This window comes from Hipposideros armiger, unplaced genomic scaffold (assembly GCF_001890085.2).
Source record: "Hipposideros armiger isolate ML-2016 unplaced genomic scaffold, ASM189008v1 scaffold_21, whole genome shotgun sequence".
Lineage (NCBI taxonomy): Eukaryota > Metazoa > Chordata > Mammalia > Chiroptera > Hipposideridae > Hipposideros > Hipposideros armiger.
In genome coordinates, this window is record NW_017731371.1 from 5,318,460 (window position 1) to 5,329,757 (window position 11,298).

Here is an 11,298-nt window from a genome sequence, read left to right on the forward strand (position 1 = left end):
CCCCCTCTGCAGCTTTTCTAAGCTCTGCTTCACCATTCAGCACTCCCCACTTCACCTTCGTCTCCCAGAAATAGACCACGCTTCTCTCTGCGTCTTCTCCCATCCTGTTGGCTGTATCACTCTGGGCTTTTATTCTGGTCATTGTTTACTTTCACTTTAATGAGAGGTAAGAAACAGAGGAAGGAAGAAAGGGAGGAAGAGGAGATGCATGTATTTTGAATGGGAATTTCAGGCAGAGGTTCTCAAAACAGATTACATGCCTTTTCTAATGATGGGTCCACGGATGTAATCGGTTCTTCAAAGAGGTCCGTGATACCCCAAAATTTACAATTAAGTATCTTCCCTTACAGAGTTAAAATACCTAATATGACCAAACAGTCAAGGAAAAGAAAACGCATTTACCTATATCATTTTCAAAGTGGAGATTTCACATGCCTTATATCATAAGAAACGTAGGTTTTTTATTCAAAATACAGGTCCTTGGACTTACTGAATTAAATCAGCTGGGCCTGGGCCCCTCAAACCTGCATGCTTAACAAGCTCCTGAGGTAATTTAATATTATATATAACAAAAATACAGATGACTTTATAATATTTTCACACTCATTATATATAAATATGTAATATATATTATGTACAGGCAAAATTGTAGATGGTAGGCTTCTTGCCAGTTTGGAACATAGAATTGGAAGAGAAAAATGTACCTCTAATATCTGCCTTTTTAATATGCTATGTGATTAGAACTTTCGATTGGTCCTTTTGAAACACTGAGATTTGTAAAGTTAAATACTCTTTAAAGCAGCAACTTCAATGCATCATCTATAAAATGTAGCATTGAGTCAGCTGGAATTTACATTCAATGACCATGTATCATAACTTCTGTTTATTACCATTTCCTCAGCCTCCTTTCCACCATTTCCACAGTTTAAATATCAGATATTGAGATTGGTTTTTCATAATTATTTTTAAAAAGGATTTTTTTTAACTGCTTCATATGATTATTTTTCTCCTCTGGGTGTTTCCAAGTTGATATTTCAGTGGCAAGATTTTTAGTTCCAGAATTTTGTTAGATGTAAAAGTCAGGCTAACAGATCAGTAATTCTCAGGTACGTTCTATTTTATTTTCTAAATCATCTTAATGTTCTAAGCTGCTTAGTCCTCTAACTGTCCATGACAATTTCCCTTCTAAAATAGTGCCAAAATGATAGCATAACAGTTTGGAGGGATGATGATTTGTATAAAACTCTAACTGGTACTTTATATAGTATTTTAAAGGCATTATTTCAGAGTCATTAAAAATTGTTATTGTACAAGTCATTTTGAAAGAATTAACTTACCCCCCAGGCTGTTAACTCCTCAGTATGAATTTCCTTTAAACAGTGACTAATTTATAGTGATGCTCTTATACTTTCAAACCATAATTAGAATTAATAACTAAAATTTTGTAAACATTGTTTCTAAACAGAACTATTGCAGGACATTTTGTGAAGTTGCTCCTTTTTAGGATTGGACACCCGCTTTTTCATGAGCGTGATGCACTTCCTTCCTATAGCCTTTATTCTTTTTGACTTACAAAGGAAGGAAAGAACAAATTTGTTAATTTCGAAGGGCAATTTGTAATCCTCATGAGTATTACATTCTATCAGTGTTTTCTTTTTTTCAAATACATTTTTACTGAGTTGTAGCATTGTTTGTTCCTCATTTTCATTTCAAATATGTCTCGGTTCCAGATTTATCAGCTACTAATTGAGCATTCAACATATCACAGATGTGATGTGTACAGAAAGGCATTCAAGAAAAAAAAAATTTAACCAGGAGGCTGCTAATTTGCAGTTGGACTTTAACCCACTTGCTTTTAATAATGCTTAAATATGGATCCTGATTTATAGGCCTGGTGTGAATATTATTAAACCTTCCCCACGGTACCCTTGCACTTTTTTTTCCCCTACAGGTTCACTGACCTGTGAAGAGAGCTGAGTAGATAAACATACTTATGCTTAGGCTTGGCAAATCAAAGGGATATTGGAAATCAAGCCAATCTTGATATAAAATATATATATATATATATATTACATGATAATTTTTAAATTAAGAAGACAGAAAAATAAAAAAAATAGCACACATGAACTGACTTCCACTTCTTTTTTATGAATTGCAAGTGGTGGAGTCATTAAGGAGTAGTCTAGCCTTCCTGTTTTTCTACCCTTAATTTCATATTAGTTGGTAGTGACGTGAGTTATACTTGGCTTTACCACCGGAAGGCAAACAAGAGTCTGTGAAGGGAGAAAGCACCAAGATGGCAGCAAGGGAGAGGGGCTTAAGGGCTGAGATATCAGCTCCTGCCTTTCCACCTTACCCTGTGTATTCTTTTATCTGCGCGTTCCTTGAAGAGAGTGGTCAGCCATGTCCAATGTCGCCACAAAAGGCCAGGAAGATATATGCTCAAGGGATTTTTCTTTTTTAGCTTGGGACACATAGAAGCCACAGATGGCCTTGTGAATCAAGTCCTCTAGGGAGTTGGGGACATAATTCTGATGTCTGCTGGGTGAGCAGTAAAGGGGACATAAGGGAGTAGAAAACAGTGGATGTGGGCTAGCCAAGCAGTTTAGCAACCAGTGTTAGGAGTGAGCTCCTCTGAGCCTTTAGTGGGGAGCTTCCTGGAGTTGTACAGTGCACAACCTGAACCGCTTAGCAGGGAGCTAGGACTCACATGTTTTATTCTTTGCAACACCTAATACAGAAGGTATCTGACAATCGATGAATGAACTTAATACATGTTTCTTGAGTACATGAAAGAAAAAAACTTCCCCAAATAACCAAGGGAAAAATTTTACAAAGAATCTAGTGATGAGAATGAAAAGAAAATTATGTTTCTATTTTGAAGATTATTCCAAGAATCGATTCAATTTTATCTTGAGAGTTAGGCATACTCGGAAACAAAGATGATGATAATAATAATAGCCCAGCCTTGGGTTGGTACGAATCTTGATGACTCATGATGCCTTTTTCATACTCATTGTCTGTTTCTTTATGGAACAGTGAAGCACAGGACATTTAGGAAAGAATTGTAACATAAAGAACATAAAAGGGGAGACTTGAAATTAGAATATAGGAAAACTTCCTAAAGTAGATGCCTGACAATATTAAGTCATGATGTTGTGCGATTAAAAAGAAAGGCTGAATTAGCAACCAGGAATAACCCTGGGATCAGAATGGTAAAGGAAGCAGAGCAGATATGCCTGTGAAATCATCTTATTTCATTACAATTCCACGTTTGTCTGAGCTTCATACAGCTCTGTGTAGCATTCTTGGCTCCCTATTTAAAGCTCAACCAGAAAACATAAATATGGGGAAGAATTCAGAGAAGAGCTCTAAAGATTATTAAATACTAAAGAAATAGGGCCCATAACGAAATATTCAAAGAACTGGACTTTGGTAAATCCTTACTCATTGTTTTAGAATTCATGACGATGTACATCACGGAACTTCCTGTGGGAAGGGCTGAGTCCAATAATTCCAATTATAAGTATCTTATAAAAGAAATATCCAAACTTGGCTGCAGGATCTTGGTGGCAGCGGATCTCCATCCACTCACTGTGTATTGGTTTACCTAGTTCAGCGTCCTTGGGGGAAGGGCATTCTAACAAGAATTTGTGGTGGTTAATGATTGACTTTTTGCAGCGAGGGTAGAATGAAAAGAAAAAAAAATGCTTACTTAGACTTTGTAAACAACGGAGGAGTTAGTTTAAACAGAGGTTGTTCAGAAGGGGGCCGTGGAATCTACTTCTCTGGAGAGTTTTAAAAATAGGCCAGGCGCTTGTCTCTCTGCGCTGGTTTCCAGCCAGCCGTGTAGCAAGCGACAGCCACGGCCTCTCGTGTGCCCTTCCACCTCTCCAAGGCTATAGGCTAAAACAATATCCGGCGAGGCCTCCTGGGCAGGGTCAGTTGTTTCTCACGAGAGCACTTGCTTACCACATGGCATGATAAGTGTAGGAGGGAGGGTGGGGGGTCAGAATGCTCCTTGAACGGCACTCGTGGCATGACGGACACAGGGCAGGCACTCCGTCTGCTAGCACCATCGGCTGAGAGTCACAGAGGATGCCAGTTAGTAGTGAACGATACTGCTCTGTTGGATTTTATTTGTCCCATTGTTTTGTGAGTGTGTGCGTCTGTGTGAAAATACAGTAAGTAAAACTAATTAGAAAGGAAACGTGGTTAAAAATCCAGAAAAACATATGGAGAGAAAACCTTCCTGTTTTGTTAGGTTAGGTTCTGATGTCAAGCACTTGATCCCGACATTGGAGCCTAACATTCAGTATTTGAATTTTCCTGGGTCTGAGGCCTGTCCAGGGTTGTGTTATGCTGCTAGCACGTGGGGGTTTTCCTCTTAGAAAATGAGCTGTGTTCCAGTCGCCTAGAGCTGCTGGGTGATGGCCGGCTTCTCACAAGAGCTGAAGAGACAGCATAGCTGACAGGAACAGTCAGAGGTAGCTTTAAATATCACGCACCCCATCATTTGGTGGGTGGGTGTTATCGCTAACGGCGCTTCCACTTCAACAAAGAAAGTGGTGAGTTGCCAGAAAACAAGGACGTTCCATCTTAAGGATTATGCTGAATTCTTTCCAGAGAACCACTTTTTTTTTTTAAGATAAATTTTATCCTAAAATATTTTTCAGATTTACTTAGGCACTCTATCCAAGGAAAATCGTTTTAAAGTATTGTGCCGTGTAACAGCTATCTATAGAATTAGAACAACTTCTCTCAACAAAGGTCTATGTTTATTCATCAAGGGGTATCAGATGGCCTGTATGACATGGGGGCACCTGCCAATGCCACAAGTATGCAGGCTGACCAAGGAGGCATAAGACAGGCAACCTACAGCCTAGCAAATTTATAAACAGGTGGTGAAAATATGATTTTGGTTTTTTTTTAATTGTTTTTTCTTTTTCTCTTTGCCTTCCATAATTGCTGCATTTCTGAAAGGTCAATTTCATTTTCTTCAGGAAAAGGAGACTTTTTTTTCATCTCCCAAATGCTAAGTTGATGCCCTTCCCTAAAAGTCTTCCCATTAACTAAGTTGGCCTGAAGGTCACACACCATGATCAATTTGAAGACTGGTGGCTGCAAGGTGCTAATTGACATCCCCAAAGATGGACCGTGTCAACAATCAATAGAGAAGAGCAGAACACGGGTAGATTTATGGCTTTGATTTTGAAAAGGTATGGGAATGCCCTGTGATGTTTTTTCCCTGTACTCCTTTTGAATATTAATGCTTTCTTGAAGATGATTTCAGACACACTGCTAGGATACTGCCTGTACTCACTGAAGCAGGATCCTCTGAAGAGTTGCTGAGGCAGAACTGAAATCATGGCTTGCCTCAAAGAAGCAGCTGTATTGGCCACTAATGATGCCTCACACAGAAAGACGATGCTCCTTTAACTCGAGGGTTTTAATGGGAAGTTTCGGAGCCTGAAACAACAGCTTTGGATCTGGGGTGTGCCATCAGCAACTGGCAGCTTAGCTACCACTGTGCACTGCTGTAACACAGCCTGGCTGGGAAGAATGGAAACGAAAGAAGCTTGTAACTACCTGTAACTGTTCCACCAGGAAGTGAATCCACTGTTGGTTCAGCCAGATCCAGGTACTTGTCCAAAACTGTGTCTGTGACAGGCTAATCGAATGCTTTTCTCTAACTTTACAATGTAGGCACGAGCAGGAATCGCATAGATGCCTTTTGAATCCAAGTTCTGAATTTAGATCTCGCTGGCAGATAAAGTCTAATTAAACAGTTGCTAGGTAAAGCTAATGGAGGGGGTTGAAATGTAATGATGCCTTTATTTTTAAAGCACCTTTAACTTTATAATGCTACTGATACTGGGTAAAAGAGTAGTATCAAACAGGCTTTTTTTTTTTCTTTGCTAAGCTGCAGTAAATTATTCTTGAAAGCTATTTGACCATGCAGTACTTTTTTCCATTCACCTAAAACATCCAGCCTTCCGAAATGTAATAGGGATGTTTTAATTTGTTTACAAAGGATCACAACTTAACAACTCCTAATGTTAGCGCTGCCAATCCCTGCTGTCCCTGGGTGATGAGCAGGGTGCAGCCTCAGCCTTTTGAAGTTATCAGCAAGCACGCTTTTCCACTAGGACACACACACACACAAAGAGACAGAAAACTAGGTAGATTAGTCATGTTTGTTGTTTGAAATGAAAAGTTCTAGTTTGCTAATGGTGCCTTTTGATACCCCCAGTTACTGCCTGAGATGAGGTGGTATTTTTCTGATATTCTCAGCTAGGCTGCAGCCTTGCCCGGCAGTCCCTTTAAAACTCTTCAATGGATGAAAATAGGGAAGAAGTAAAGTTGAGGTTAGGGCTCAGCCTGAAGAGAGGGGTCTCCTTCTGACTGAGAGCTAACAAGCACGGGAGAGAGGGAATAGCAGGGTGCACTCCCAAAGTGCAGGCTGACTTTGCAGAGACGCCAGAAGAAACAGACCTCCCAGGGCAACAGTGTAGGCTGGCAACAGTTTTGAAACTGCCTGTTGACATTTGTAGCTGACCAGGTTCACATGTCTTTAAAATCATTGTTTTATTGGCTTTGTAGCAGCCTTGGGTCTATCGTTAGATTGTATAAAATAATGTTTACTCTTAGCAATCCTGTGAATTCTAAACATAGGGGCTATTGTATTGGAACAGGAGGGCTGTGTTTGGAAAAGAAGACTATGGAAATTGCCATGTATTTATGTGAGGTTCACCGCCCCCCCCCAGCCCCGCCCCCAAAAGGAGAGGGCAATGGTTAAAATGCATGAAGTACTTAGAAAGAACCAGAATATCTTTACCTGAAGTTCTTGGTTGGTCACCAAGATGGCCATGGATTCTTTGAATGTATAGGAAACCTTTTGCATATTGGTGTGTCCATCCCGGAATGCAAGTTACTGTTCACGGGGCTCATTCACAGAATTTCTACAAGATTCGTAGGTAAATAACTTTTGCTTATGTAGTGATTTGATTACTTAGATGATGAGATGGCTTTTGTGGAGGGTTCACAATTGGGAGGGGAGATGTATAATAGGGTCGACTGAGGTGTTTACATGTCTGGGGAGTGGTTGTGGGGTGGACTCCAGAGACACGGGCAATGCACAGAGGCTTCCTTGAGCTCCCTCAGAAAATAGAGAATAATTCTATTTAGCTTCAGTCTCAGGTTACACATGACTTTAATCATTGAAAGCCACGTTAACATTTCAACAGTCAGCTTCAGAACTGTGGCAGAAGAATGCTGCACTTTGAGTTTGTCTCTGCCAGTTGTTGCAGATCCAGGTCTGCTTACCTAGCCAATTCCTTTTCTGTAACAGTCTACGGATTGGGCTCACCAGTCTGCCGGATAAATATAAATAAGGTACACAGGGTGTCTTTGTAGGACAAAGTGTCCTGTCTGTCACATGCGGATGTAAACTGGACAAGCCCATGAGTGTTCTTGCTCAATGGGCATGCTGTCTTTTTACCTACTTTTGAATACATGTCAAGTCATATAATCAGGTTTCTGGCCTAGAAGTTTTAAAGATGAGGTGTGGCAATTATGTGGTTTAGGAGTACTTAAAATACAGACAGCATTGCTTAACTGTACCCTGCATGCTGTTAGCAGCAGAGGGGTTACGGTTTTCTACTCATTCCCACAAGTCAGAGGGAAACTCACTACCCAGCACCCTTAGGGGGATGCACTTTTGGCAACTGACTTTTTTTTAAATTTTTATTTTGGGCAGTTTACTTGTAATCACCATTCCTTCGTGTGCTTGTTTGCATAACAGAAATTAAAAAGAAGTCTTATTTTGCACAAAAATGGTGTAAGAGAAAACACTGAATCATTATCACCTCTTTGTTGACCACTCACTATGGGCCAGTGTCTCTACCGCAGCTGTTACCATGGCAAGAGGGTGGGTACTAGAGGTGATGACCACAAAAGTGAGATGGCAGAATCAAATACCTGTGTGCTGTGCCAATTGCTCTGAACTCATAAGATAATAAGAAAAGAGACATGTCATTGCTTCAAGATATATTGTCATCGATAAAATATTTTTTCTTACTGTGAAATTGTAGAATGAGACACTAATGAAATGAAATGTCTAAAGGAAGGATCCAAGCTTGAGAAGGGTACATGTTGACATTTATAGTGTCCGTGTAAGACATTTAGATTCAGGATATTTTAAATGGCTGCCCCCCACAAAACAGATTAGATAAGAAAGTGTTGACCCCTCAAATAGAGGGGAGTCTTATATTTCAGACCCTACCCATTAGCATTGAGGCCAAGGAAAAATTAAAGAGCCAAATAACTGCTTTTTAAATCGTGAAATCTGTGACTATTAAAGTGTCTTCGTGACTCAGACTATGTGTGGTTCTTTGAAACCAGATTTATTTCAAATACAATGGCCTGACATCCCAGTTCAGTTGGATGACATGTGCTTTTTTTTTTAGCCCCTGTCTGTATTAGCTGGCACCCTGAAGTTTGAATTCAGTTCCCTGGGGCTAGAGATTTGATTCAACCTCTATTGAAACAGGCAATGATCCTAGAACACCAAAGAATTTCTCAAGGAGCTTGTTGTTTAATAAGGGGAAGGAGATGAACCCCATGGAGACTTATCTTGTATAAATGTTGCTGCAGAAATACAGGTGAGGTGCTCCTGGAGACAGAGCAAGAAGCGCCCATTTCCTTTGGTGAAGGAACAGATGTAGGTCCCACCAAGGAGGTGGTGTTTGGTGAGGACCCTGAGGGAAGAAGAGACATCTACAGGAAGGAATAGGGCGAAAGGAGAGCGTTGTGAAGTAAGCACCATGGGAGGTGGGAAACCTGGCTGGTGCTCACAGAACAGCAGGTGCTGAGGAAGACTGTGAGCAGACCCGGGGAGGACGCCTCCTCAGGTGTCTGCAGACTCAATGGCATGTCAGTATATTCCTATCAATACGTCGGTCCTTTTCCTTGAAGCCAAATGTGATTTGATGTTTGTTCCTTTTTAAACTTATTATAAAAATAAAGCAATATCTAAGAAAAATTCCATTGTTAGAATATGGCCTAATTTGTGGTCCAGAAAACAGGGGTATCAGATCCCTAAGGCGGTTAATGGGCGGATAAGGGTCCAGGACATTAGAATACAAAGGTGTTCTGAGGGGAGGAGTGGTAAGATATGAGTTTAGAAAGGTGAACGTTGATGCAGTACGTAGGGAGTGTGGGGAAAGAAAGAGAGGGCCTTTTTGCAAATTACTCTAAAGTGGGGGCTAACGGTGAGAATGACTGGCTAAACTGGACTGTGTCCCCCTACTGCTTTGTAAGTAATTCAGGGTGTTTTACAGTTTGTGAATATCAGAATCCAGGGAGCATGACTCGAGAAAAGGGAAGTATTATAGGATTTTTTAAAATGGCATCTTTTAATTAAGGTTTCCTTGGTCCAGTATTAAAATTAGACTTTATTTCCTGAGCACACACAAATGAACCTGGCAAGGGGAAGACACTGATGTGCTGCGTGATGGGGGAAGCCAGTCAGGATTAAAATACTGCTGTGAGTAACTGTGGTCCTTTTTATACTTAAAATAACTGTCTTTGTTGCTATTAACACTTGTGATGATGATTGTGTCAAAATCTGAAATCATTTCCTTGTCTAGATTTCACTATTCATCGAAAAGAAAGATTTTATTGTCCTGCTAAATACTATATTATCCTGTGAACATTTTCTAAGAACCTTTTATACCAAAAAGGGACATTTTACCCTAAGACAGACGTTTTGAAAATTTTACATGTTGTTGAATATTTTTTACTGTGGTAGTTGAGTGATTACATTTAGTTCTTTTCCTGCATCTTATTATATATGATGTTTCCTTGAACTTAAACATGCTGTTAAGCTTTCCAAATTTGTAAACTATTGATTAGCTGATTGGGGGTTAAAAACAAACAAAACAAAACAAAAAAACAGGCTCTTTCAAGGATTTCAATCAGACCTAGAAAAAATTGTGAAAGAGTTGGCATTTCTTTCTGCATCTTTGTGCCTCCATATCCCTTTATAACCATCTCCTGATCTTATCATCTCTACTCAGCACCCCCCATCCCTCCTCAGGACTCCTGCTGGGTCACCTGCTCATAGCATCCCATGTCTGCTCCCCTCATGTTCTCTCTAGCAGTCCTCCACTCCCAGCAAAATCTTTCTTCAATCTCCTTTCTATCTATTATATTTCCCCCTCTTTCAAGGAGGAATCGTTTTAATAGATAAATCCCTACTAATGTATTAATGTGTCATTTCCTTGGTAAAATATTGCAATTTAATAGCCTTTAATGATTTGACCAAATGAAGTTATTTTAACAGGAACTTGGGTACCACAGTATGCTCAGAGGAGAGAGGCTTACAACTTATACAGAGCTGTAGAGTTTTCAAAACATAATCAGGCTGCAAAGAGAGTTATCCATATCCTTGCACCTGCCTTTTAATCAGCATAAGGTGGAAAAACTGCAAATTAAAACTGATTTTTAAATCATTGTCATCTGAATCAGATGACTAGGTTATTTGCTGGGGCTTCTCGGAGAGGGTGCCTATCACTGAAGCCCCCAAATAATGGTGTACCAGCTCTAAAACCCGAGTAATGGGAGAAGCCTAGGAAGTATGAGATGTTGAGCTGGGAGAAAAGGAGCTGGTGTTTGCCTTGTATGAAGGACACAGCTGGGGAGGACTGCTCCTGGGTGTTCGCATGGCTCTTACCCAGTGGAGACCAGGGCTGGGAAGGGAGGGACTGAAGAAGGTATTGCTATACTAGTCAGCCAGCCTGCAGTTAGGGCATAATTGTCACAGGCTCAAAGCGCCCTATGTCCAGTTCTTCACCGTTTTCATTGAACTCCAATATCCAGAAATCTTTATGTTGTATATTTACACAGTTAATGATCTTCACTTTTCCTATATTTCCTTTTTTGGTTATGTAGTATTTTCTTAAAGAACTTTCTGAAAATGCATACCTGTCTCAGCTACGTTGAGAATAGACAAAGATTTCTCTGGATAGACACCTAAGAGTGGAATTGCTAGGTCATAAGGTAGTTCCATTTCCAGTTTTTTGAGATGCCTCCATACTGATTTCCATAGTGGCTGCACCAATCTGCAGTCCCACCAGCAGTCCACCAGGGTTCCCTTTTCTCCACAACCTCACCACTTGTTGTTTGTTGATTTATTGATGATAGCCATTCTGACCAGACAGAGGTGGTATCTCATTGTGGTTTTTATTTGCATTTCTCTAATGATTAGTGAGGTTGAGCATTTTTTCATATGTCTGT

The 11,298-nt window shown here is 40.1% G+C and overlaps 1 protein-coding gene across 11 annotated transcripts in view; it reads left to right on the top strand.

Moving 5' to 3' along the window:
- The first annotated feature begins 3,921 nt into the window (after window positions 1-3,921).
- Window positions 3,922-11,298, top strand: part of CTXN3 (cortexin 3) — an 11,007-nt gene continuing 3,630 nt past the window's right edge. The window contains exons 1-3 of one of the 11 annotated variants that reach the window (XM_019635292.1): window positions 3,960-4,184; window positions 4,984-5,641; window positions 9,468-9,547. The gene's annotated coding sequence lies outside the window, so the exon portion shown is untranslated. The other 10 variants (XM_019635296.1, XM_019635289.1, XM_019635291.1 and 7 more) reach the window with 10 other exon arrangements.